Source organism: Passer domesticus, chromosome 27 (assembly GCF_036417665.1).
Source record: "Passer domesticus isolate bPasDom1 chromosome 27, bPasDom1.hap1, whole genome shotgun sequence".
Classification (NCBI taxonomy): Eukaryota; Metazoa; Chordata; class Aves; order Passeriformes; family Passeridae; genus Passer; species Passer domesticus.
This window is the reverse complement of record NC_087500.1, coordinates 719,158-746,742: the sequence shown is the minus strand read 5'-3', so window position 1 is coordinate 746,742 and position 27,585 is coordinate 719,158. Positions and strand designations below refer to the sequence as shown.

Genomic DNA, 27,585 nt, shown 5'->3' with positions numbered 1-27,585 from the left:
CCCAGTGTGTCCAGCTCCATCCCTCAGCACATCCCCCAAGCCCACCCTCAGCACCAGCCCTGCCCCACATCGGGACCCTCCCTGAGGGCTTGCAGGAGCTCTGGCTCCTCTCTGCTCCAGCCTGGGGCTCTCCTGGCTGGAACCTGGAGGTGCCAGCCCTGCCCAGGGGCCGGACACGGCACCCCCTGTGCTGAGCCCACCCTGGCACCCACGCTGGGATCCGCTCTGAGCATCAGCATCCATCCCCAGCTCATTCCCAGCTCCCTCGCAGCCCCAGCTGGGAGTTTGCTCCTCATTATTCTCTCTGGAAGGCCCCGATCTGTAACTGATAGTGCAGATTTTTGCACTGATTCCAACTGATGACAAATAAACCCAGCAAAGCAGATTCCAACTAGCTCTGCATATTAAACCTCTTTCCTTGGAAAGAAGTGTTTGTGGAAAAAAAAGATAACAAAAATCACTTCATTTGTTGCTGCAAAGCAGTGTTGCTGAACAAACATTCCCATTAAAGTGGGATTCTTGACCTGGGCACTGGGAGCTCCCTGTGTTCATGGCTCTGTGCTCAGCTGCTGTTATTTTCCTCTCTCATTGTGTGGGCTCACCAGATTCCCAAATCCATGGAAATATAGATGTGACTGCACGGAAGGGACAGACACAGAAAGCTGGAGGCTGCTACGTTTGCAAGGGCAGAACTGAGGCTGGGGGAGATGTGAAATGTTATTTTCATCCTCTCATGTTGGAGCTTTCCTGTAAATCTGACCAAACCTGGACTTGCCTTGGGGATTGTGTGGCAGCTCAAACCATTCCTGAGCATCCCTCAAACATTTTTTGACTTTCTCATTGCATTTTGCATCCAGCCTTCCCTGCACTAAAAGAATTTCAGTGTCATTTTGGAGGGGATTGCAAAAGGTTGTCAATTTGGTTTTCTTTCCAGCTCCCATAAATCTCACCCTGGGATTCAATCACGGTGCTCTCCCAGGGCACAGGTCACGTCCTGCAAAATCCCCCAGCCAGGCAAAACATCCACTGCTCCAGGGTCCTTGCAGAATGGAAGGAAAGATCCTGGGAGGTGCTGGGCAGAGCCCAGGAACCACCGAGCTATTTCCAGCTCATTTTCCTCATTGTGCTGGAAATGTTAACGTGGATAAATAATTCATGCCCTGGGTACGATGTTCAGCTCGTTCCTGGCTGAGCTTTGCTAATGACCCCCCTGGCTCCCGTCTGCATCATCCTCCCTTTCCCACTTAATTAACTGGGAAACTGAGGCAGGGCTGGCAGCGCGCTCTGGTGGGCCTGAGGAGCTCCCGGGCCTTTAGAGAGGCTTTCAGCAAATAATTCCTCACTAATGGTGCTTATTTGTTCCTTGGACTGGAATCCTGGAATATCCTGAGCTGGGAGGGCCCCCAGGATCATCCAGGGCAGCTCCAACCCTGCCCAGACACCCAACAATCCCACCCTGGGCATGCCTAGCAGTGCTGTCCAAACCCTCCTGGAGCTCTGGCAGCCTCAGGGCTGGGACCATTCCCTGGGCAGTGCCAGCACCTCTGGTGGGGGGAACCTTTCCCTGATCTCCATCCCAAATTCCCCAGACACAGCTCCAGCCGTTCCCTGGCTCCTGTCCCTGTCCCACAGCAGAGATCGGAGCTGCCCTTGGGGAGGAGCTGCAGCCCCGCTGAGCTCTGCCCTCAGCCCCCTCTGCTCCAGCTGAACAGACCAAGTGCCCTCAGCTGCTCCTCGTGTGCCCCTCCAGACCCTTCCCCATCTTCATGTCCCTCTTTTGGACACTTCCAACACCTTTGGGTCTCGCCTATGGCACGGAAGGGGCAGGAATGCAGCAGCTTGGGCAGCAGGTCACACCTCCTGTCCCTTCTCTCTCCGTGTGCACCAAAGCCAGGCCCCTGAACATAAAACCCCCTGGCAGTCACTGATGTCTTCTGGCTTTCACAGAAGAATTACATTTTTTTGGGATGAGGGAATGAAGGATCCCTTCAGCCCTTCCTTCTGGCCCTGGTGCTGCTGGATATTGCCAGCCCAATCCAGCCTGGAGGGGCTGTGTTAGGTTTTCTGATAAATTAGATGTGACATTCCTGATTTTCCCTGGCACTCTGTTTGTGCACATCTCCACTCCAGAGCCAGGGGAAATTCCAAAGGCAGATCATTTATGTACCCCAAAATACCAGTGGAATTTCAAATGGACTGGAAGTGGCTGCAGATTTGTGCTGAGTGCAGGAAAACAACAGAAGCCCAGGAAAAGGAAAGAAAAAGGAAATTTTGGGGGCTGGAAGAAGGAGGGAACCGGGACAGACTTGCAGCCCCAGGAGGTGACAAACCCCTGCACCTCCAGGAGGTGACAAACCCCTGCACCTCCAGGAGGTGACAAATCCCCCACAGCCCCAGGAGGTGACAAACCCCTGCAGCCCCAGGAGGTGACAAACCCCTGCAGCCCCAGGAGGTGACAAATCCCCCACAGCCCCAGGAGGTGACAAACCCCTGCAGGCCCTGGAGGTGACAATCCCCTGCAGCCCCAGGAGGTGACAAATCCCCCACAGCCCCAGGAGGTGACAAACCCCTGCAGCTCCAGGAGGTGACAAACCCCTGCAGCTCCAGGAGGTGACAAACCCCTGCAGCCCCAGGAGGTGACAAACCCCTGCACCTCCAGGAGGTGACAAACCCCTGCAGGCCCTGGAGGTGACAATCCCCTGCAGCCCCAGGAGGTGACAAATCCCCCACAGCCCCAGGAGGTGACAAACCCCTGCAGCCCCTGGAGGTGACAAACCACACCACTGCCCCAGAAGGTGACAAACCCCTGCAGGCCTTGAAGGTGACAAACCCTTGCAGCTGGTGATGCCAGGGAGCAAAACCCCCAGCAAAGGCCCTGCAAGGGCAGTGATGCCCCTCAGTCAGTGGTGCCTGGGGTGAGCAGAGGGGACGGAGGGGCCAGATGGACGGAGTTCCCTGGGTTTGCACAGGTGGGCAGTGCCCAGGATGGAAATCGAGGTGGGAGTCCAGGATGCTGAGGCTGTGCTGAGCTGCAAACCTGACCCTGGGACTCTCCCAGGGGGCTGGCAGAGCTGGGGGATGACAAACAGGGAGAATTGGTCACCTTGGCTCCACAGCCTGTCCCTGCCAAGCACAGCCCAGCTCCTGGAAGCCAAGGGAAAGCGGGAGCAGGCAAAGTTCCCTGATGGATGCTCCTTCCTTTCTCTAAAGGCTGCACATGCCATTTTTCAGCCCTCAGAAGGGTCCTGGTGACAACATCTCCCTTAAATCACCGGCATTGATCCCCAGCTTGAATAGGAAACTTGTAACTGTTGGCAAGGACAGATGGAGAGCAGGAATGAACTCCCTGAGAGCTCCCTCAGAGCTGGGCTCTGCTTTTGGGGAAGTATGGGACTCATCAAAGCCTTGCAGTGGGACTTTGCACTTCCCTTCCCCGCCTGGCTGAGCAGGAGCTGAGCTGCTGGAGGCTTTCAGAGCCAGAATCCAGGCTGCTGCCTTTGCTTGGCATCCAGCCCTGCGGGGAGGGGGACGGGAGCTGTTTCAGCAGCTGCCAGTGCTGCACAAACCTGCAGGGCTGCAGGGGGGTGTGCTTGCCCTCGGGGCCCTTCTGAGCTCCAGCTCCTTCCTTCAGGCACCTGGCAATGGAGCCCAGCCCCTGTCAGGCTTGTAGGGCTGGGCTTGGTTCTCTGGGTCATTCCAGAGCTGGCCTTTGCTCTCTGGGTCATTCCAGAGCTGGGCTTTGCTCTCTGGATCATTCCAGAGCTGGGCTTTGTTCTCTGGGTCATTCAGGAGCTGGGTTTTGTTCTCTGGATCATTCCAGAGCTGGGATTTGTTCTCTGGGTCATTCAGGAGCTGGGTTTTGTTCTCTAGGTCATTCAGGAGCTGGCCTTTGTTCTCTGGGTCATTCAGGGGCTGGGCTTTGTTCTCTGGATCATTCCAGAGCTGGGCTTTGTTCTCTGGGTCATTCCAGAGCTGGGTTTTGTTCTCTAGGTCATTCAGGAGCTGGGTTTTGTTCTCTAGGTCATTCAGGAGCTGGCCTTTGTTCTCTGGTGATCCTGGCCAGCTCTGCCATGCTGGGACAGAGCCTGGCTGATGGGATGTGTTGAGAAGCAGCTCCTCTGCCCTGAGCAGCTCTGTGGGCTCGGGATCAGCCTCCTGGAGCCCATCCTTCCCCAACCCCCAGGACATCCTTTCTTTCCCAGGTGCCTTCCAGGCCCAGAGCTGTGTCTGTACAGACAGACTCAGCTTTGCTACCCTGGCTGTGCCTTTGCTCCATCTTCTCACAGCTTTGAGGGGTCTCCAAGTTTGTCCCTCCCTTTCCCTCAGTCCCTGTGGCTGTTCCCTCTGCTGCTGCTCCCCATCTGAGCTGTCTGTGCTGTCAGCCCTCTCCGGGCCCCCTGCTCGTGCCTGTGGCAGAACAACCTCTGACAGCACAGCAGACAAGAGCCCCTTTCCCTCGGGAAGCCCATCCGGCTGGCAGGAGCCGCAGAACCTCAGTTCCTCACCAGGAGCAGGGGCAGGAGGCTCTGCTGGCACCACTGCCCTCTTCTTCTGCCTGTTTCAGTGTCACCAGGGACACCTGGGACACTGGGACAGGGTGTGTCAGTCCTGGGGACAGGGTCCTTGGCAGCCTGGCTCCTGCCAGCACAGCATCCTCTCCTGAGCATCAGGACCCTCCCCAGCAGGCTGGTCTCAGGTATTCCAGAGGCTCCCGTGCTCCAGTTCCCCTCACACCTTTCCACACACCTGACACCTCCATCCCACCCCAGAACCGGGCTCCTCCCTGGAGGAGGGTTTTGTTTTTTGTCAAAGCATTGTTTTCCCAATCAGAGAAGGAAAGGGAGGGAGCAAAACCCACCTGAGCCCTGGAAAGGTGCAGGGAGACGGTGGCCAGAGGCTCCTGGGGGATGTTCTGTGTGACACAGGCAGGCTTTGTGGGACTCAGGCAGGGTTTGTGTGATGAAGGCTGAGCACCCTCACTCCAAATTCTCCAGTGCTGCACATCCTAAACCTGCCAGGCCACTGCTCTGAGCTGGGCCTTCCTCTGCACCCAGCTGGGACAATTCCAGGGTAAATCCCTGCCCCTCGGCCTCTGCACAACCTGCAGCTGCTGGGTCACTGAGCACTGCAGGAAATGGAGATAAAGGGCTGGGAGACCCCACTGGTTCTCAGTCTGCCCCCAAATCCTGCCCCAAGGCCATTTATTCCCAGGGATTTCTCCACCTGGGTGTGTTTAGGGTGCAAATCCAGGTGGATGGGCTGGGAACCAGCAAGTGTCTGGAATAAAGCAGAAGGGGAATGGCAGATCCTGATGGTTTTTCCCAAATAACTGGATGCAGCAATAAGGCAAAGGCCTGGAAGGGCTCTGGGGACATTTGTCAAGCTGGAACTTGGGATTTCCAGGGCTGGACCAGGAGCTCCCTCATCACAGCCACAAATAAATCCCTGTCTGCCCTCGGGCCCTGCCTGCTCCTGCCCCTCTGTGCCTATCCCGGTGTGCTGTGTGCACCCAGGGATGTCCCTGCCTTTGGGAGCAGGATCCTGCTGGGGAAGGAAAGGTTGGGTGCCACAGATTTCCCAGGGAATGAGCTGCTCTCCTGCTCTCCCTCACCAACCCCCACGCTCCGCCTCAAATCCCAGAGCAGCAGCTCCTGCAAACGCTTTGGGAGCGCGCCAGGAACCGGGGTGGTGAATTAAACACAGAAAAATATCAGAAAATTCCCTGTAGTGCCAAAACCCAGGCACACATGTGGAGTCTGGAACCAGCCAGGGAAGAGACAAGGACACAGCAGAGAGACCCAAACACGGGGTCAGCAAGAGCTGCTCCAGACAAAACAGGAATCCCTCCAAATGCAGAAAGTGCGAACCTGGTCTGGTGGGAGGTGGCCCTGCCCATGGAGAGGGATGGGAATGAGGGGATCCTTAAGGGCCCTTCCCACCCAGCCCAGTCCAGAATAATTCCATGAAAATTCAGCCTCAGATGGGGGTATGGGAATGGCAGCTCTGATGCTGCTTTTCTGTGAGTAACCCCCTACCCTGGGCGGGCTCCCTGGGACCCCCTGCAGCAAATCTGCCCAGGCTAAGAGCCCCCAAAACCCCAAAGCAGAACCAGGAGCTTCCAGGCAAAAGTGGGAGCAGAGACTGGAATCAGCCCAGGGTGGGAATTAGAATTCTACTCATGTTTTATAAAAACTTCCTGATTAATGATGGAGCTGCAGTGCCAGGAGTGAGCAGGAAATGTGGCAGCAGGGCTTTGTTCCAGCACAGGGATCAGGGCAGGGGGCACTGGGGGGACCCCCCAGCAGCCAGGGAGGACGTGGGGCCATCAGGGACCTGCTGAGGAGGGATGACATCAAGTTGGCATCCCCCAGCCCCATGGAGGGCCCAGAGCAGAGGCCACACTCCCAACCCCTCCATCCCTGCCCTTTCTATTCTCCTGCCCAATGGGGTCATTCCTAAAATTCCTGGTGCAGCTTTCCCACTGACAAAATCTCCCTTTTCCAGGCAATGTCAATTTGTTAAGCCAAAAATACCCCAGGGAAAGGATTAATTTGATGAATCTCCTGCTGGAGGAAGAAAAATGTTGAGAAATTGCTGAAAGGCCATTTTGTCATTTCCAACAAAATGGTTTTTGTTTGGAATAACTCGGAGCTCAGGGATGTCACTAAGTTTACACCACAAATGGGTTTTAAAGGTCAAATGGAAATAAACAGCTTGAAGACCCAATGTTTTGACTTGTTCAAGTTTTCCTTCCTCAGTGACAAAAAATTGAGATTTTGAAGACTTTCTTTGAATTCTAAACAGGAAAATTATTTAGATATTCTTTCAGGATGAAAAGGCCATTCCAAGCAGCCCAAATTCCACCTGAATTTGGATTAAGGCAAAGCAAAGCACCAAAACCAGAGACTCAGGATCATTCCAAGGGAATCCACCAGGGAACAGGGGCTCCAGGATTCCTGCTGGGGGACTTGCCTGACCAGCAGGACCAAATGTTTCATTTCCAGCACTGTATCTCTGCAGGAAAAGGTTTCTTGGGAATTTCAGTGCTGCTGAAGAAGGAAAAGAGGCAAAGTTCAATGAGTGGGGTGAGGGCCCACCTCAGATCCTGGGCTCTGTTTGAGCCTCTCATGGCAAACAAGACCTGGAGGGGCTGGGGGTGTCCAGGGCAGGGAACGGAGCTGGGAATGGGCTGGAGGCCCAGGAGAGGCTGAGGGAGCTGGGAAGGGGCTCAGCCTGGAGCAAAGGAGGCTCAGGGGGCCCTTGTGGCTCTGCACAGCTCCTGCCAGGAGGGGACAGCCGGGGGGTCGGGCTGTGCTCCAGGGAACAGGGACAGGAGCAGAGGGAACAGCCTCAGGCTGGGCCAGGGCAGCTCAGGGTGGACAGCAGCAGGAATTTCCCCATGGAAAGGGGGATCAGGCCTTGGCACTGCCCAGGGAGCTTTGGAGTGCCCATCCCTGGAGGGATTTAAAGCCCTGTGGATGTGCCACAGGGGTGGCCTAGGCAATGCTGGGGAGCAGTGGAGGCTCAGAATGGAGTCACAGATCCATGGAATGCCTTTGGTGGGAAGGGACCTTCAGGACCATCTCATTCCCACCCATTCCACGTGCAGGGAACCTCCAGCTGCTGGGAATTCCCATCCCTGCTCTGTGCTCTGGTTCCCCTGGCTCCCATTTCCAGTGGACTGACACCTCCCACGCGTGGGTCTGGGTTTCCCACAGGTGTCAGGGACACTCAGGATCTCCAGGCCAGGATCTCCTGCTCAGTGCTTCCCACAGGCCCTGCAGGAGCAGGGCAGGGCTGGAGAGGCTCAGGGGTGACCCTGCTGCTGTCCTGGTGCCCAGGGTAAGTGCTGCCACCCCCCCTGCTCTGAACTGCTTTGTTCCCCAGCTTTTCCCTCCAAAGGGCATTGCCTGGGAGACATCCCTGCTCACAGCATTTCCCAAAGAGCATTGCCAGGGAGACAGAGCCTCTCCCGAGGAGCAGCCGAGCCTGTGCCTGGGGAACAGCAACTCTCCTGCCTGGGCATTTCCCATCTGCAGCTCCCTCCATGCAGCCCTGGGCACATCCCCAGGGATCCTGGGGAGAACCCACCCACCCTGGCAATCTCTGGGATGTTTCCAGTTTCTGCTCAATGTCCCCTGGCAACGGGAACAGGACACAGAGCCAAAAGCTGACACCAGACCTGGGAGCCCAGGAGAGCTGGGGGGGATCACCTGGAGAGGAGAAGCTCCAGGGAGAGCTCAGAGCCCCTGGCAGGGCCTGAAGGGGCTCCAGGAGAGCTGCAGAGGGACTGGGGACAAGGCATGGAGGGACAGGACACAGGGAATGGCTCCCACTGCCAGAGGGCAGGGATGGATGGGAGATTGGGAATGAGGAATTGTTCCCTGTGAGGGTGGGCAGGCCCTGGCACAGGGTGCCCAGAGCAGCTGGGGCTGCCCCTGGATCCCTGGCAGTGCCCAAGGCCAGGCTGGACACTGGGGCTGGAGCAGCCTGGGACAGTGGGAGGTGTCCCTGCCATGGCAGGGGTGGCACTGGGTGGGTTTAAGGTCTCTCCCAACTCAAGTGAGTCTGGGATTCCATAACATCTTTTGTTTGCTGTTTTCTCTTCCAATCAGGCCCCTCTCTGCAGATCTGGCACTCAGGGATTCCTTCCCTTGAAGAAGGGGAAATTCACCTGATCCTGGAGAGCTCAGCCTCCTGCTCATGGCAAAAAGCCAGACAGGGAGATGGGGATACTTTAACTGTTAACAACAGCCCCAAAAACCTCATTGCACAATTCCACTGCCACAGCAAACCCTGGCTGGAGAGGTTTGCAATAATCACTGTCAATAGACAGAATGCCAGGGCTTTTAGGATTGATCCTCTTCACATCCCACTTATCCTCAGTGAGCTGGAGCTGGGGAATTCTCCTCCCACCCAGGCTGTGAATAACCCTGAGGAGCTCACTGCACCTGCCTGGGACAGAGGATGGTGCTTCCCTGGCTCCTCCTGTTGTCCCCTTTTGGGACAATAAAAGCCTTGCCCAGGTTCTGGTGGGAAGAAGCCAAATTCTCTTGAGCCAAGTTCCATGAGAAAGAACTCAGGGAGAACTCACAGGGCTCCCAGCAAAGCCCGTGGCCTTAAAATGTCATTTTGTGTGATTTTTCAGGAAAAGAGGATTTGACACTTCAGTGGACAGTGAGGGATTTTTGATATCTGACAGTGGGAAAGTGCAGCAAATACCAAAGTGCAGAAGCTCAGTCTGAGGGGTTGGGAACCCCCTCCTCTGCCAGGTGAGACACAAAACCTTTGCTGTCCTGGATTTCAGTGGAATGTTTTCAGGAAAAGGCATGGGAAATTCTGCTTCCTCTTAAAAAGGTCTTCACTGGTGGGGGAAAAGGAACCTCAGTTCTGGGAAAGACAGAGAGGATGAGCCACAGGCACAGAGTGAGCCCGGCAGCTCAAGGGTGGGGAGGGATCCCAGGATCTCTGCTCCTCATTCCACTGGAATTTGGACTGAAATCTCCCTTCCAGGCCAGACTTCAGACCTGTATCCATCAGTGGAACTGTGGCAGCTGGAATCATTTAAGTTCACTTTCCAGAGATGAAAACATTCCCTGACTCCCTGAGCTCCAGGGCTGCCTTTCCTTTTCCTGGAAGGAATGGTGGAGCTGAAAAAATTGTATTCCTTTCCTTTCCCTTTCCCTTTCCCTTTCCCTTTCCCTTTCCCTTTCCCTTTCCCTTTCCCTTTCCTTCACATTCCCTGCCATGTCCCACATTTGTCATTGCCCTGTTTTGGAGCAGAGCTGTCCCCAGCTCCTCCCTGGCTGTCCCAAGCCCTTCCAGGGGTGGCTCAGGATGAGCTGGAGCTGCTCCTGCTGGGCAAGGCCCTCACCCTCCGCTCTCCTGGGCCTCAGTTTCCCCGCCTGTGGAATTCCTGGCAAGGCAGCTGTGGTGTGAAAGCAGTGGGTGCCTGGGTGTTGGTGAGCTGTTTGTGAGGGTCCCAGGATGAGGGAAGACATGAATCTAACTCCATATTTTTTAGAAGGCTGATTTATTATATCATGATATTATATTAAAAGAAAATTATATACTAAAACTATTCTAAACTATAGAGAGAAAGGACAAATCAGAAAGCAAGAAAAGAATTAATAATAAAAACCCGTGACAGACCAGAGAGTCTGACACAGCTGGACTGGGATTGGTCATGAAGTAAAAACAATTCACATGGAACCAATCAAAGATGCACCTGCCACCTTCCAAAGCAGCAAACACAGGGAGAAGCAATCAAATAATATTGATTTTCTTTTCCTATGAGGCTTCTCATCTTCCCAGGAAAAGGAATCCTGGTGAAGGGATTTTTCATAAAATATCATGGTGACACTTGGGGACCTGGGGCTGAAGCGCTGGGAGCCAGCCCAGCAGAGGAGCTGCCCTCCCTGCCCCGATGCCACCTCTGCCAGAGCTTTGTCCCCTCAATGGGAGCAATTCAGGGAGCGATGGAAATCAGCGCCACCATTTCCCACACAAATCCAGCACTTTTGTCTTTAAATAAGCACAAAAGGTTCCCGGCTTTGTTTGCTGCCTGCACAACAAAGGAGAGAGATCTTTGCCCAGATACTCTGCGCCTGCTGTGATGGAGAATCTCATTGCTCGTGCCCGGGGAGATGCGCTGGAGCAGAGCTGGGGATCGATAGCGAGCCCCGGGGCAGGCAGGGTGTGCTGAGCCCCGGAGCTGCCACAGCTCTCCTGGAACAGCAGCTCGGGCTGGGAGCTGTGCCTGCTGTGTTCCAGCTGCTTGTTATTTTTTTATTTTTATTTGTTATTTTTGGATCGAGGAGCCCCGGAGCCAGCTGTGCCTGGCACAAACCCAGCAGGGTGGGAACATGGGGAGGCTTCACCCCAACAGCTGCACAGGAGCTGCTCCGAGGCAGTGACGGCTCTGCTGGGCTGTGATTGCTGACAAGTGATTCCACAGGGGACATGGGAAGGATTTTGGACAGGAGGGCTTGGGAGGGCTCGGGAGGGCTCTGATTTTGCCTGCACAGATTTCGTGGTGCGACTAAGGAGCAGCTCACAAAAATCCCTTTCTGGAAAGCTCCTGGGGGCGATGGGGGCTGGGGACAGCTCTCCACAGGGACCTGAGGCTGCCCAAAGGAGCCTGCAGGGAACAGGGAGGGGGATGTGTGCAAGGGGTGGGGGGACAGGACACAGGGAATGGCTCCCAGAGGGCAGGGATGGATGGGATCTTGGGAATGAGGAATTGTTCCCTGGCAGAGTGGGCAGGCCCTGGCACAGGGTGCCCAGAGCAGCTGGGGCTGCCCCTGGATCCCTGGCAGTGCCCAAGGCCAGGCTGGACACTGGGGCTGGAGCAGCCTGGGACAGTGGGAGGGGTCCCTGCCATGGCAGGGATGGCACTGGGGTCTCTTCCATCCCAACCCAGACTGGGATTCCATGATCCAAGTCTGTAAGTGGAGGGAGCTGCACACCTTTGTCTCTCAAGGGCTCTTGGTCTGTTATCATCCCTTTGCTTTTTCTTGCTTCCAGAAGAATTCCCTCACCTCCCACAAAAAGGGAAGGGGGATGATTTCCACTGTGCCAGGAAAATTCTCCCTGTGCCTTCAACTTTTATCTGCAGCCCCAGAAGTGCTGAACCCTTACATTGCTGCAGCCATTTGTGAGGCCCTGAAAGGCTGGAGAGGGGGCAGGAGCCTGTCCAGGGAGGAGGGGAGTGGGTGCTGTTTGTAGGTGAAGTGAAGGGGGAATTCACTCCCTCCAGTGTCCCCCTGGTATCCCAGAGTACCCCATGAGTATCCCCCTTTTATCTGCTCATTTTCTTGCTCTGGATTTGCTGTTACTGTTCTATGAAGTTCTGCTCCATCTCAGCTCCTTCTGTCACCTTTGAACACCCCTCTGGTTAAATGAATCCTGATTCCATTTCAAATGCTTCCAAAGCCAAAGCTCGGGGATTTTACATTAAAAATGGATCTCAGGGTTTCCTGGAGGAATTGTTAAAAAGCCAGTGAACACCCTCCAAACCAGTCCTGGAAGATGTCCTTACTCCATATCCACCTCTCCTGCTCCGTGAGGACCTGATACCCCAAACCAGCTTCTGTGAGCTTCTACAGCTCTGGGCTTCAATTCCTGCATTTGGAAATAAAACTCCAGGCACAGCCACATTCAGTCTCTCATTTCTTGTTCTCCCAAACCCTAAATCTCACCAGATTCTGCAGGGAGCTCAGGGCAATGTTGCACTGTGGAATATTCACCCATTCCTTTGATTTTTCTTCCTCGTTATTGCTGCTCTCCTTGCTGCCCACATTTACATTAAATAAGGCCTTCATTGCTCCTGGCCCCGGGGTCCCAACGTGTTCAGGAGCTGCAAAGTTTATAAGTGCTGCAGATGAGGAGTAAACCAGTGGGACTGATGTGTTTATTCATTGAAAATGTGGGAATATTTTCATCTGTTAAATCAATGCAAAGGTCCTGAGCAGAACCTTCCTCACAGAGGTCACAGGCCAGGAATCAGGGAGTGCTTTGGGTGGAAAGCACACACCCCCTGCAATGGTCAGGGACACCTTCCACTGTCCCAGGGTGCTCCAAACCCCATCCACCCTGGCCTGGGACCCTCCCAGGGCTGGGGCAGCCACAGCTGCTCTGTGCCAGGGCCTCACTCCCCTGACAGAAAAATCTTTTCCCTTAAATCCAACCCAAACCCTCCCTCCCTCAGTTGAAACAAGCACATCTTGTCCTGTGGTTGCATGTTGCTGTAACAAGCTGGAGTTTCTCCTGGCTGCCCTGCAGCTGGCAGGGAAGGCTCCTGCCCTTCAGACCCCTGCCGTGTTCGTGCCCAGCACCCGGTGCCCATTTCCAGGGCAGCAGCTCCCACACGGGATGTGCTGGGCACATTCCTGCTTTCAGCCCGGGGACCTGCTCCTGCTCCAGCTCCAGCACTTTCCCTGCCTCTCCCTGCTCAGCACCCTTCTCCTGCCTCACGCCTCTCCTGGGCTGGGCTTTCCCTGCAGCTCCCTCCTGGTGCTCTGTTCCTCCTGGATCAGTACCCTTTCCTGGGCTCCAGGCTGGGAATGCCTCAGCTGTAAATAAATCCCAGGGACTGCTGCTCCTGCCTGTCAAACACGCCCTGAAACATTCACTGTCCGGGCAGGGTGGGTGTTCCTGCAGAGGGAGGGGCCTGAGGGACCCTGGGGCACAGCTCCAGTGATTAATGACTGTCATTAATGACTGTGATTAACGACTCCCTGTGATCAATGGCTCTCTCCTCTTTCCCTTCTCTGACAGGGCTGGAAATGCCCGGATCAATGGAGATTACAGGCATCAAACTCTCATCTCCTCCTAAACCTGCCCTGGAACGTGTTCCCTCTCCTTCTGCTGAGCCTTCAAACACCTCCTGCTTTGGTTACTGCTCTCAGCACCTCCCCGGGTGTGTGTTTGTGTTTAGGCTCGGCCTAACCCAGCCTTGATCTGGGATGCTGCTTCTCCCTTCCCGGCCGTCCCTGCAGACGCGCTCAGGTCTAAGGGCTGGATTTGCCTCTGCCCTGCCCAGCTCCTCTGTTCTCCATTATCGGCTTTGTGGGAAGGGAATCCCCCTCTGGAATTGCCGACCTGCTTGAGGCCTTTCAGCTGCTCTACTTTGGAGTCAAATCAGAGGTAGACACTGGATACAGGACTCATTAGCGCTAATTGCCTCCCAGGGTGAGATCAAACACGCGGATCCCTGAAATGTCCTGCTCTGTTTTCATAATGGCCATTTAATTCCGCGGACAGAAGTGCAGGGAACTTTTCCAGGGAAAGGTAATACATGTAAATTGAAAATGTAATGGGATATTGGGACACATTACAGGCAGCAGGTCTGCCAGATGTGATTAAACTCAGTTCCTGTACGAAGGGATAATGGAGCCCGTGTAGAGCAGCAAAATAAAACCCTGATTCTGCTGTTAACACCCAGCTGACCCCTCACAATGGTCCTGTCCACATCAAATTAACTTGGTCTGCTCGCTTTGGGAGAATCCGAGGTTTATTGCTCCAGACATCGTGACAGAGTGGGAGTGCTCATGGTTCCTGGTGATCCAGCCTGATTGAAAGTCTGATTTTTGCTTGGATTTATTTTATTCCTGATGTCTGATACCCATCACCCGGAATCAGCTCCTCACCCAGTAACATCTGGGCAGGGGCTGGACTGGAGCTCTGCTGGTCCTGGACCATCCCAGGGCTGGAAAATGGAAGGGATGGAGGGAATAGGGAACCCAGGCTGAGCAGAGGCTGACTGCTCAGATGAGACTGCTCTGGGAGGGCCAAGTTTCCCAAAGGAAGGATTCAAATCCCAGCAACAGCACAGGATTCCTGACCAGAGCTGCAGTGGCCCCCTGGAGACATCCCACTGTGAGGAAGATCCCACCTGGAACAGCACCCGAAGGAAGAGAGGAAGAACTGATCAGCTTTTCCTTCCACCCCCCACTATCACCGTTTATTCCCAATTATCCCATCCCGTGTTATTCCATTTTCTGCCATGGACACGTGGGTTCCATGCTGCTCGATCCAGCCCCGCTTCTGCACCCGAAGTTTCCCACCTGGCTGCTCCCAAAGCTCAGCACACAAAACAAACCGGGCTGGCTCCGCTCCAGAGCCCCGCGGGCCCATTTCCTCCGGCTCTCTGTCCTTAGCACAGCCACCCTGGGGTAATCAAACAATTAGGGACTGGCTAATGACCCTGCTAATGAGCTGCTCCCGTTAATGAGGGAGGCACAAACCCTCCCCTTCTAGGCTGGGCTGGCTCTCCTTGGGTTTGGCTTCCTCCTCCACCTCCAGGCTGGACTCAAAGCTGGACACAGCAGAGCCCCAGTTTGAGGCTCAGAACATTTCCTTTCATTTCTGGGGCTTTGCGTGGGTCAGACAAAGCTCAGGGATAGAGAGGCCTTGGGAAAGGCTCAGAATGAGGGGAAGCAGAAGAACAAAGACCTTTGTTGCAAGGAAGACAAAAAGCAGCAGAAAGCCCAGGCCAGGTTTCAGACAGCTCTCAGCCCTGCAGGCTCCTACTGTTTCCTAAGGGATGTGAGAATATTAAACCTCAGCTCCTCAGCCCTGGGGAAGTCTCAGGGAGCATTAAACAAACCACAAGTTGAAATCTGGCAGCTCCAGACCAAAGCTCTGGTAAAGCTGGGAGCAAAGGACAAAAGAAACCTTAAAATGTCATTAAACCCAAAAGTCTCTTCAGTCAGAGCTCCTTGGCTGAGTTACACAGGCAGGAACTGAGCTCCTGGAGCTCTTCCCTCTTTCCCTGCTCATGGCACATCCTTGGTGCTGGGCTCACAGCCTGGTCACAGCAGGCAGCTCATGGCTCTGACCCCAACGTGTGACCACAGGGCTGGCAGAGAGTGGCGGAGTCCATTCCCAGGGAATCCTGGAAAGGATCCCTGGAAGGGACCTGAAGATGATTGAGATCCATCCCCCAGGGAAAGCATGAGATGAAGCAGGGCCTGGGTCTGGGGGTGCCTCACATCCACCACCGCTTTGACTTCAGTTCCCCCATTTCCTGATTCCTTTATCTATAAATTGGGAATAGAGACACTTTTCACTCTGGGAGGGACAAGTGGAGAAAGCCAGGTGGGAATTCACAGCTTTTCCAGAGCTGCAGTCCCTAAAAGCTTTTGAAGAGACAGAGATTCATATTTTGGTGTCTGACAAGCAGAGGAAAGGCTCTGCCTGCTCCAGCTGTGCCTCCACCATGCTCTCACTCAGGCTGGAAGAAGGAGAAATGGTGCTTCCAAAAATCCACTCCTTCCCCCCCCCCCCAAAAAAAAAAAAACCAAAATCTGCTAGAAGAGTTCAGACACTGCAAGCTTGATGTTCCCAATAGGACTGAACTAAGATTATCCATCAAAAGGAATTTTTGTTTGCATGCAGCTGAGGGTTTTTCAGGAGAAAAGACAAGTTCGCAAATAGTGAGTTGTACCTGAGCAAAAGAGTTTTTTCTGAGGCAGAAAAGCCATTTCTTGGCTGGAAAGTGGTGGGCTAGGGCCAAAAACACTGATGAATTTTTAATGAGGAATTGATAGTTCAGTGAATAAACCATAACAGAAAGAAAACCCTCAAAAAACCCCAACAACAAAACCTTCAAATGTCCATCAGAGCAAAGGTGTTCAGAACAGGGGGGGAAAAAAACCTAACGAAAACTTGCAGACCAATCACATGGAAAGGATATTCCCAACTTTCCACCATGTTCTCTTGGCAGGGATAGAGATTCCAAGAGAAACGGCATGATCCTGCCCTGGCTGGGCTGGAATCAGGACCCTCAGTTCCAGTGTTCCTGGGGGTTAACTGGGATTCATCACTGGTACTGCAGCACCCCCTACATGTCCCTGTCACCGAGCACAGCTCAGGGCCATCCCACCCTGAACGGAGCACGGGGAGTGTTTGGGATGTGCTGGAGATTGAAACGCTGAAATGCCAAGGGACACCAGGGAGGGACAGGCCTGGCTGGGCTGCTGGGCTGAGCATCCCCTCGGGAATGGCCAGCGTCACCCCTGAGTCCCAGCATCCCTCTGGGTGTCCTCCAGCCTTTGGGACACAGCTGACAGCCAGATCATGGAATCCTGGAATGGTTTGGGTGGGAAGGAGCTGTGAAGCCCACCCAGTGCCATCTGTGCCATGGGCAGGGACACCTCCCACTCTCCCAGGCTGCTCCAATCCCCCTGCCCTGGGACACTTCCAGGGATGATTCCCTCCCACCTGGCCCTTGGCCAGCATATACTGTTGTCCTCTTTGGGGGCTGACCCTGTCTCTTCCCAACAAGTTTCCACAAGGAAATAGAAAAGCAGAAAGGGGAAGTTTCAATTCTCCTCATTCAGGTTTAGTAGGGGACAGCACAATAAATTCCTAGGAGATGCACTCACAGGATTCCTGAAAACCACGCCTGTTTTTCCATGGCTGGATCATGTTCTGTCATCCAGTGCCTGAATCCAGGGACCACCAGGAGCTCGGGACAACTCACTCATGTGGAGTAAACCAGTGGGACTGATGTGTTTATTCATTGAAAATGTGGGAATATTTTCATCTGTTAAATCAGTGCAAGGGTCCTGAGCAGAACTTCCTCACAGAGGTCACAGGCCAGGCTACACTCAGTCCCTGAGGTGAATCCCATCCCTTGTGAATTCAGGGGTGGAAAGGATCAACCCCTGATGGAATCTCAGTTGGCAGCTCAGAAAAAGCAGCCTCAGCCCTCCCCATTCCCTCTCACCGAGATTTTCCAATTGCCTTGGGGCGGATGAGCTCTTTCAGAAAGGAGCATGAGGCATAAATCAGCCCCAAAGATCCAGATTGATCCATTCCAGACAAAAGGGAAAGAATCAGTTCAGTCTCGTCTCTGCAGAGAAGCAGAGGAGACTTGGAATGTTAAATATGAGCCCAGTCAGGCTGTTCTGAGCCTCGTGCTGGAGCTGCCATTAATTGTATCCCAGTTGCCATTAATTGTATCCCAATTGCCATTAATTGTATCCCAGTTGCCATTAATTGTATTCCAAGGGCCATCAATTGTATCCCAGCTGCTGGGAGCTGGGGAGCAGCCGAGGCTGAGCTGGGTTGGGAACAAAGGAGCTATGGCTTGATCGAGCTGGCCCGGTGGCCTCAGGGGGGGATTTCACCCTCCAGGACGGTTTTAACCCAAAAAAAAGCTGTTTGGGAGGTGGCAGCACTGAAAGGAGCAGCCTCAGGTGAGGCAGCAGTGAGAGGGCAGCAGGAGAGGCAGGGTGCCAAAGGGACAAGGACAGGAATATTACAGCAGAGATGCCACTGAGGACACTGGGGAGTGCTTGGAGGGAGCTTTTCTAGCTCAGCAGTTTTCCCGTTCAGGAAAAGACCCAGCACAGGCACTGGCCATGGTCAGTCTGCTCTGGGGTGCCAGGCAGGGCAGGGGGCACCGGGAGCACTCCCTGCTCGCCCAGAGCTCACCTGGGCATGGGCTGCACAGAGGGATGAGCCTCCAGCCCCTCGGGACTGGCAGAGGCCACAAAACTCCCTGGCATTTGAGCCCAGGGATGTGCCAGCACTGGGGATGCCAAACCTGCAGCCAAGGGAGCAGAGAAAGCTTTGATCCCATGGATGTGGAGAGCCTGGAAACAGCTCCAGCACAACCATTCCTCCATTCTCTGGCAAAGCAAAATCCCTTCTAAAGGCAGCGCTAAGCAAAGCCTGTCCTGAGGCCCAGGAGCTCTAAATGGGAGCCAGATCGTGGAGAGCCCCTGCCCAGGCTGGGAAGCACTCAGCTCTCGCTAATGAGCTCTTTGTGAGGCTGGAACAGCGGCAGACAAACCCAAACAATGCCCGGAGCTGCAGCTTGGAGAGAGCATTCCCAGGCTGGGGAGATCTCAGGGTGTCAGCAGAACACCAGAATTTATCAATAGTCCCAAAGTGAAGATTTCTCTTCTCTCCCTGCAGTCTGCCCATGTAAAGATTTTTTACAGCCTCTGCTTGATCCGTGTTCAGCTCTGCCCTCGCTGAGGTTTTTCCATTCCTTGGGATTACTGATTAAGTTCTTTGTGTGAGCAAAATTCCAAGTGGAGCTGAGCTGTTCTGGCTCGCAGGGTTTTGTGCCTGGCTGGGCTCTGTAAAAGCAGGCCCAGAACAAATGGCTGAGAGGCCAAAATTGTGCGAGTGACAAGGAGGAACCCTGGGCAGAGCAGCCCAAAGACGTTTTCTCTTCAAGGTTTTTCCAGTAACTCCATGGATGGACCATAGGATTAGGACATGAAAGGCCTAAAAGCAATTTGCTGCTCTGAACTGGGGAGAATGGAACTAAACTCAGTTATTGCAGCAGAAAGAGAAAACACTGACACCTTATCTCTGCTCTGAGCCAGCAGGCAGGAGCTCCTCAGAGCCCAAATGCAGCTGGAGCTCTGCAGTGTGACATTCCAGGGCCACTGCTCCTACACAGCCCCTGATTCCAAACCTTCTCACAGATTTCCTGCAACTGCATCCAGCACCAGGGAAGGACAGGAAGGACCTGGAGCTGTTCCAGGGCTGCAGCCCCTCTGAGCCAGGCTGGCAGAGCTGGGGGTGCTCACCTGGAGAGGAGAAGCTCCAGGGAGAGCTCAGAGCCCCTGGCAGGGCCTGAAGGGGCTCCAGGAGAGCTGCAGAGGGACTGGGGACAAGGTCTGGAGGGACAGGACACAGGGAATGGCTCCCACTGCCAGAGGGCAGAGATGGATGGGAGATTGGGAATGAGGAATTGTTCCCTGTGAGGGTGGGCAGGCCCTGGCACAGGGTGCCCAGAGCAGCTGTGGCTGCCCCTGCATCCCTGGCAGTGCCCAAGGCCAGGGTGACAGATCTCATCCCGTGTTTGTCTCTGACCCTGTGGGTCAGGATCAGCCATGGGGGATTTCACCACATCAGTTCCTGCCTCCCCTGTGCCAGAGAAAACAGGGAGAAATCCATTTCCCTGGAATCCACGGGCAGAACAGCACTGCTGGGTGATGCACTCTTGGTTAAAAATTTATTCTTTGGTACTGGTGAAACTGGAATAAAATCACAGTATCCCAGAATGGGCTTAAGTTGGAAGGGACCCTAAAGCCCATCCAGTGCCAGACCTACCATGGGCAGGGACACCTTCCCCTGTCCCAGGCTGCTCCAAAGCCTGTCCAACCCTGAACCCTGCCAGGGATGGGGCCTCCCTCCCCACCCTCAGAGCCAGGAATTCCTTCCCAGTTTCTAATGCTTCTCACTTCACATATATTAAGAGATATCAATAAACAAAGCCTGCAGAACCTGGATTCCTTCCTCCTGAAGCAGCAGGAAATACACATTTAATGGGAATAGGGCTGATTTTTCTGCTTTCTAGATTTTGTTTTAATGTGACTTCCTCTGCTGCTGAACCCTTTCCATGGGAGCTGGGGAGTGCTGAGGCTGAGCTCTGCTCACCTGGGCTAACCTGGGCTCACCTGGGCTCATCTGAGCTCGGCCTGGGCTCACCTGGGCTGTTGTGACCCAGAACACTTAAACCTGCAGGTCTCTGCTGCCATTCCCAGCAGCCCTGAGGCTCCCAGAGCACAGGGGAGGGAATTTCCTTTGCCTTGGAGGAAATCCTCCTCCCTGGAGCATCCCCCAGGCAGCTCTGGCCAGGACAGGGAGGAGCTGCAGGACTGGCCAGGGCCAGGGCCGGGCTGTGAGCTCCTCCCCAGCTGCTCTGCCTGCTGAGCACAGCCTGACTGATATGGCCAGGCCAGAACAAGATCTTTATTTCCCAGAGCTGTTCAGAAGCTGCTGAGCTGGAGCAGGGACCAAGCAAAGCTGCTACAGCACAGGAATGGAATTGTGTCTTTATTTTAAAGCGTTGCAGTAAAATGAGGCTTTGGAATTTCACTACTGCCAAGAGATTGGTTCCTTTCTTTAATTGCTCCCAAAGATTATATGGATAACACTTTTTTTTAAGAATACAAAGTTGTCTGGTTACATTTCCTACTCACTGCCAGGAAAAATATGTTTTTAAATGGAAAATTATTCATTTTTAATGGAATCTGGCTGTAAAGGTCAGTTAAGCTCCTTCAGAAATAATCAAACCCATATTATTGTCAAGTCCTCTAAAGAGGCACATTGCTGCAATAATTTCTGAGTGATTTTCTCTCTCCTTCCCCTGCTGCAGAGCCTTTCTTTCAGTTGCCAAAACGGATGAGTTCCATGAGTTATGGAGGTTTTTGCTGGGTGTTTTAGGAGATAAATGCACAGCCCTGTGATTCTGCAATGCTTCAGCTGAATCATTTCAGAGCAGGCAGCACACCCAGAGCTGTGTGAGGTCTGTCCAGCTGCAGGGCTGGGCTGGGGGCAGGACCCAGGGCTGGGCCATGGCCCAGGGGCTGCAGTGCGGGCGTCCATCAAACAGAGCCTGCAAACAGCCCCAGCTCTGCCTCTGCCCACAGCTGGACTCCCTGGCTCCTCGGGGGGCTGCAGCCAGGCAAGCAGAGGGGCTGGAACACAGCCAGGAGGGCCAGCCCAGCCTGGTCCAGCCCAGAACCTTCCATGGCCGTGTGACAGCCATGGGGGCTCAGGGAATTCCGGCCCCAGGGGCTGTTGGGAAGGATGAAAGTTTGACAAGAAAGTCTCATAGATATGGATGCTTGGCAGAAAGATTTTTGAATGTAGAATCTGCAGAAGGAATAGAGTTTTAAGGAATAGCAAGATTTGATATAGAAGAAAATTGCTGAGCCAGAATTACTGGATAACCAAGGAGGCAAAGGATATGTTAGTTAGAAGAGGTTTTTATGACTTAGAACAAAGGATAAACCCACCTCAAACACGAAGATGCTTTTACCAAGTAGAAAAATAGCACAAGCAAAAAAGTCAGCTGATGTTGCAAGTGGAAAAAAGGTCTCAGAATTTTCCACTGCAAGAAAACTGAAAAACTTCTAGCTTCAATTGTAATGTACTAACTTTTAGTAATTGGAGAATAGTGAGATGAATACAGCAATTATAGTAGTTATGATAGGCTATAGATAAAAGTTAATAATAATACTGTATTAAGATGCTCAGCAAAGTATATAAAGCATTTGTAACCTAAGCTAAGGGTCTCCAGGCCTGCCTGCAGCTGGAGCTGACAGCTGTAGGCACAGGCCCTGTCGCCCACGACCCTGGACTGCTGTAACATCTTGGATGTGATAATCTGCATTTGGAAGAGCTGCCTGGAACCCCGCATCCCTCACTACAGCTCTTACAAGGGGCAAATCCCAGTGGGATCCCAGGAGCATCACCCACCCAGGGCTGGGCTGGGACAGCCCCTGCCCACCCCTCCTGCCCTGCTGAGCTCACCAGAGCTCTCAGACACACTTTAACACCTGGGCTGAGGGTCCCACAGCCCTTTTCCTGCCCAAACCAATCCCTGAGCTCCCAGAGCTCCTCTGAGCTCCCCTGGCTGCCCCTTGGGGGAATTTGCTGGGCCAAGGGCTGGGACCAAAGCAGCAGCTTGGCTCTGCTGCCTGACCTGCCCCAGCTCCAGGTGCTCTGGGAGCCTTTATTCCCTGTTCCATGCCAGTTCCAGGTGCTCTGGGAGCCTTTATTCCCTGCTCCATGCCAGTTCCAGGTGCTCTGGGAGCCTTTATTCCCTGTTCAGTGCCAGGATCACCAGTTCTAGGTGCTCTGGGAGCCTTTATTCCCTGCTCCATGCCAGTTCCAGGTGCTCTGGGAGCCTTTATTCCCTGTTCAGTGCCAGGATCACCAGTTCTAGGTGCTCTGGGAGCCTTTATTCCCTGTTCCATGCCAGTTCCAGGTGCTCTGGGAGCCTTTATTCCCTGTTCAGTGCCAGGATCACCAGTTCTAGGTGCTCTGGGAGCCTTTATTCCCTGTTCCATGCCAGTTCCAGGTGCTCTGGGAGCCTTTATTCCCTGTTCAGTGCCAGGATCACCAGTTCTAGGTGCTCTGGGAGCCTTTATTCCCTGCTCCATGCCAGTTCCAGGTGCTCTGGGAGCCTTTATTCCCTGTTCCATCCCAGTTCCAGGTGCTCTGGGAGCCTTTATTCCCTGCTCCATCCCAGCTCCAGGTGCTCTGGGAGCCTTTATTCCCTGTTCCATGCCAGTTCCAGGTGCTCTGGGAGCCTTTATTCCCTACTCCATGCCAGTTCCAGGTGCTCTGGGAGCCTTTATTCCCTGCTCCATCCCAGTTCCAAGTGCTCTGGGAGCCTTTATTCCCTGTTCCATGCCAGTTCCAGGTGCTCTGGGAGCCTTTATTCCCTGCTCCATCTCGGAGGCACTGCAGGGAGCAGAGTGAAGCCGTCCCTGGCCCAGCCCAGCTGGAGGGGACAGGAGCTGGGTGCTGAGCAGTGCCCAGGACAGGAGCTGATTCCCTGTGGGAAAACCCTCTCCAGCTCTCCTGGGGCTGCAAGAAAGGACAGGGATGGCCTTTCCAAGAGGAGCTGGGATTGCAGGAGTTGGGCAGTAACAGAAACAGCAAATCCAGTCCCAAGGATCTCTGTTTCTGGGGAGAGGGGTCCCTGCTGCCTTTGGGAGGGGTCCCACCTTTCCCACCTGGCAGCAGGATTCACCCAGGCCTGCTCAGCTCTGGGCTGGGGAAGGGATCACTCTTCCATCCAAAGCAGGAGCAGCATCTGGGACTGGAAGTGAATGCTGGGACTGGGGCCAGGAGACATCTGGAATTCTGTGCTCAGAGCTGCAGAAATAACTCCTGGTTCAGGTCACTGAAAACCACCCAAATGGAGAAAAAAAGGTTCTTTTCTATTTCTTCCTTTCTTTTTGCCGTCCTGGCAGGATAAACTCTCCAATAACATTTCTTTCAGGTCAAGTGAAATGTTTTGTACTGTCTGCAAGGAATTATTTCACTTAACTTTCAAATTGCAGCTTCCTGCTTTGCTTTTTGTTGCCTCGTGTGTGAATGGGAGGATCTTGGACACCCACTCAAAATGTTGTTTAGAAAAGGCTGAAATGGGAGATTTCAAGTTTCCTTTCCACAGCAATAATCAAATGAATTGAACATGAATATGTAAATGCAATAAATCACTTCAATTCTGTAATTGTTACGAAACAAAACACTCCAGTTATGATTTTTCTTTGTTCTTTGCCTTCGTTTTTGGCTGAGCTCTGTTAAATTCCATGATTATTTATATTCCTTCAAGAAGGGTTTCACCTCAGGGTGCACTGAGCAGCCTGGAGGAGTGATAAAATTGGATAAATCTGCTCCTAAATAATTCCTTCAGCCCCAAATCTGCCACTGCCAGCAGAGGAATGATGGCCCCACCAGCAGCATCTTCAGGCTGACCTCAGTGAGCTCAGGGCAGCCTCACAGTGCAGGAATTCCCAGGGTTTCCTTGGACTATTGACCAGCCCTGTGCCTGCCTTGTCCTGTTCATTCCTGTCCAGGGGGCAGGAAAAGTCTGGGCAGGGCCAGGGCAGGATTTTGGGGGCTCTGTGCAGAGCCAGGAGCTGCAGTTGATGATCCCTGAGGGTCCCTCCCAGCTCAGGAGGTTCTGGGGTTCCCTGGAATCCTTCAGAGGGTGAATTTTGGCTGCCTGACTGCAGTGCCAAGTGAGTGGTCTGCAGTGGCAGAGCAGCCCCTGATGGGGACATTTCTCCTGCTCTCCAAGGGGTGACCCCACTCAAAGCAGATTTATGACCAAACCCAGCCCAGTTTTGGTCTCCAGCCTCCATCCCCAGTTCCCAGCAGGCACTGGTTCACTGGGTGACCTGAAACAAAACATTCCCTTTCTCACCTGTTTGTGAGCCCAGCTGGAAACCTCCCCCAGCCCCTCGAGCAGCCCCGTGCTGGGCTCACAGCTGAGCTTTCCTGGGGGAAATAAAGCACAAATGAAAACTGCAAACCATCATCGAGCCCTGATGAATGTTTCAAACACAGGCTGGGGCCAGGAGAAAAGTCTGGAATTAAACTATGGAGAAAGCTGGACCATCACTTACTTGGTTTTTAATTTCTCTTTATTTTTTTTCTTTTTCTTTTTTTTTTTTTGGCAGTTATTTATCCCTGCTTAACTTTCCAGGAATCTCAGCTCCTGCACACAGGCTCAGACATTTTTATATCCTGACCATATGTGTCGGATGAAGTTGATTGAGCTGATGGATGGATTGATTGAAGTGATTGATGGATTGCTGAGCTGCCAGGGAGCTGCTCTGTGCTTCCCATCCTGAGCCTTGCACTCTGCAAGCCTGGGGCTTCACCCAAACCCCCAGTTCCCCCTCCCAGAGGAGGTGTCCTGGGGGCGGCACTGCCTGGGCTTTAAGGGCTCTTCCAACCCAACCCAATCCAGGATTCTGTGATTCCACGATCTTGTCAGCCTGGAACATCCAACATGGACATAAGCACAAGCTGTCAGATGTTTCCCAAGTGCTCCTGGTTGGAAGAGCCCTGAGGAGCCCAGCCCTGTGTGATCCTGCTCAGCCTTTGCCATTTCCTCCCAGGGCAGAACAAGAGGCAGCAGCCGAGCGGGGAATGGGAATCCAGGATGGATTCTACAGGGCCACAGGACCCTGTGACAACCCTGAAATGCCAAGAGCTGGAAATCCACCCAGGGAGGGACACCTGGCATTGCCTGGCAGCTCCTGGAGAGCAGACTTGGGGCCTGTGTCCCTCAGCTGTCCTGTGTCCTCACAGCAAGTCCCAGCTCAGGGCAGGTCTGGGAGGGAAATAAGGAGATGTAGAAGAGAAAAAAAGCTGCTCTGCTCTGAGCTGAAGTTAAATACCAGGAATAGTCTGAGCAGCCACATTAAAGGGTGTCAAGCTGGGAAAGTGCTCTTAAGGTAATGAAAGAACGAGAACAAAATCAAAACTAAAAATGAGACATTTGCCCAGAACCCTCCCTGATGAGGAGCTGCTGGAGCTGGGCTTTGTCTTCCAGGGACAAACCCAGACTGGGATCTTGGGCTCAGGGAGTGATGAAGAGAAGGATTCATCAGGGAGGGCAGCTCCCAAGGAGGTTGATTATCTGCTGCAGAGGTGATGGAAGAGAAATCAGGGAACAAAAGGTGAGGCAGCTGCTAAAAACCAGGGACAAAATTAAGAATAAGCAAACATTAACAAGATCCAGGTTCTAATGTGCCAGGCAGGAGGGAAGGCAGCAACACTACAGTCACTTTTAATTTAGCATAAGATTTGAAATTGTGCTAAAAAATGCATCTGAATCTTTTGATTTTTCACAGCAGATCCTGAAGCTTTGTGGGAAAATAAGGGAGAAAAGAAACCTGACGGAAACAGGCAATGGCCAGGAAATGTGGGGCCTTATTCCAAGCGAAATTCCTTTACAAGGAAGAGTCTTGCTCCAAGTGCCCCTTTCCTCATTATTACTCTGGGAATCCGAGGATTTGAGCTGTGATTTGGAGGGGATTGGGTGCTCAGGGTGAGAGCCCACAGAAACATCACCCAACCATCTCAGGGCAGGTCACCTCTGCTGCTGCCCCAGCTGGTCCTGCCCAAAGTTCAGACTGAATTTAATCCTTTTAAATTGAAAACTGGATTTTTGGTGACCTGTGTCACCTTCTCTTCCCATGGAAAAGCTTCCTACAGAAGTCCCATAATGGCACACACAGATAAATGTGGGATTTCTCTGTGGAATATTAACAACAATCAGCCTGTGCTGGTTTGAACAGAGCATTTGGGAATTCTTATGAAATGTTTTGGAGGATTTAAGGAAATGTCACTCTTTCTCCAGGCAGTCCATCATTTCCTGCTCCATTCCGTGGTGCACATTCCCAAAATAATCCGTGCTGGCACACAGGAGTGGGAAGGGTATTGTCTTCCCTGGCAAGCTGAGAAAGGCAGGGGCGAGGCTGTGAAAGTGTGCAGGGATAAAAGGGGTTTCAGGCAGCCTGGAGACAGAGGTGAAACCCTTCCCTGCAAAGCAAACGGCACTGGCATGGGAGTGGCCAGGGCAGGAACTGGGCTCCCCTTCCCCCGGGAATGGGAATCCAGAGCCCTGTCCCGTCCAGCAGCGGGATTTGACTGGCCACGGATCAATGGAACAGTCCTTCAGCAGGAGCTCCCTGTGCTCCAAACTGCCTCAATCCGTGCTCCTCCCGGGAGAGGAACGTGTGATCACATCTCTGCCTGCAACCAACATCGTCTCCCTGCATCCCTGCCACCTCCGCCTTCCTTGGGAGATGAACCAACTGATAGAGCTCTAATTAAACTCTCAGCAATCATCCCCAGCTCCATTCAGCTTTCAAATCTGATGCTTCTATTCCTGAATAATGGCAAGTGTGCCTGCAAGCTCCTCTGCTTTTCCCAACTCCCCTAGATCTTGTAAAGGATAACGCTGCTGCCTCAAAGCTGGCTTGGCTGGAGAAAATCCAGCCCTTCCTAAAGGGAATTTGGGGCCTTCATGGGGGATTGTTCCTGTGAAAATCCACCTGGCAATGGGATTTGATTTGGTCACTGAAGGGGTCCAGCATTTCCTGCTCTGAGGAGTTCACAGCTTTGTGCTCCCAGGGATTTCACTGGAGCCCTCAAACCTCAAGGAGCTGCTCAGATCAAAGCTCAGTGCAGCTCAGACAGAGCTGATCTGCTCTGAGCTGCTGCCACTCAAAGTGCCCAAAGACATCTGGATTCTGATGAATTTGGCTCAATCAATCCCAAATCAGAAGCCAAGCAGCTGTGAGAACTGCTTGGGTCTCTGAGCTTGCTCAGCCTCTGGAAGTCCAGCATCTGCTCCAGGCTGGAGCTGTCAGGAGGATCCAGGGCCCAGAAACCAGAGGGCTGGTTTAGAGGACTCTGGGATTCAGCTCATGCTCAGCCAGAGCTAAAAATGGGGAAGTGGACACAGAAACAGCAACAGGGGAAATGGGAAAGTCAGGAAAGTCCTAAAGGAAAGCTCTCAGCAAAGGGAGAGAGGACTTCAAACTGCCCCATTGTCCCTGGGGCTTCCAGTTGTGGGGAAATGTCCTTGGGCTAGAGGCAAAGCCCAGTGCTGGTGCTGTGGGATGTGTGGAAGAGAAAAACCAGGCTGGGAAAACCTGGATTAGGAAGCTGGTTCCCCTCTTGTGTCCCTCAGGGTGTTCTGGAAGCTCTCAGTGCACTGATCCCCTGTGGATCCAGAATCCTTCTGGTAAATGGGAGCAGCTCCAAAGGCCAGGAGCCCCCAGAGCCCAGAGC

The 27,585-nt window shown here is 53.4% G+C and overlaps 1 protein-coding gene and 2 long non-coding RNA genes across 5 annotated transcripts in view; 1 reads left to right on the top strand and 2 right to left on the bottom strand.

The window, feature by feature from the left end:
- ASIC2 (acid sensing ion channel subunit 2) overlaps positions 1-27,585 on the bottom strand; it is a 404,465-nt gene that overhangs the window by 175,901 nt on the left and 200,979 nt on the right. The window lies entirely within an intron of this gene.
- LOC135286781 (uncharacterized) lies at positions 7,717-13,582 on the top strand. The gene is made up of 3 exons (XR_010350831.1): positions 7,717-7,842; positions 9,149-9,272; positions 13,279-13,582. It is a non-coding gene; the product is annotated as an uncharacterized LOC135286781 (long non-coding RNA).
- On the bottom strand, positions 13,583-17,250 carry LOC135286778 (uncharacterized). The gene is made up of 3 exons (XR_010350828.1): positions 17,234-17,250; positions 14,568-14,670; positions 13,583-14,395 (listed from the first exon to the last, which is right to left on the bottom strand). It is a non-coding gene; the product is annotated as an uncharacterized LOC135286778 (long non-coding RNA).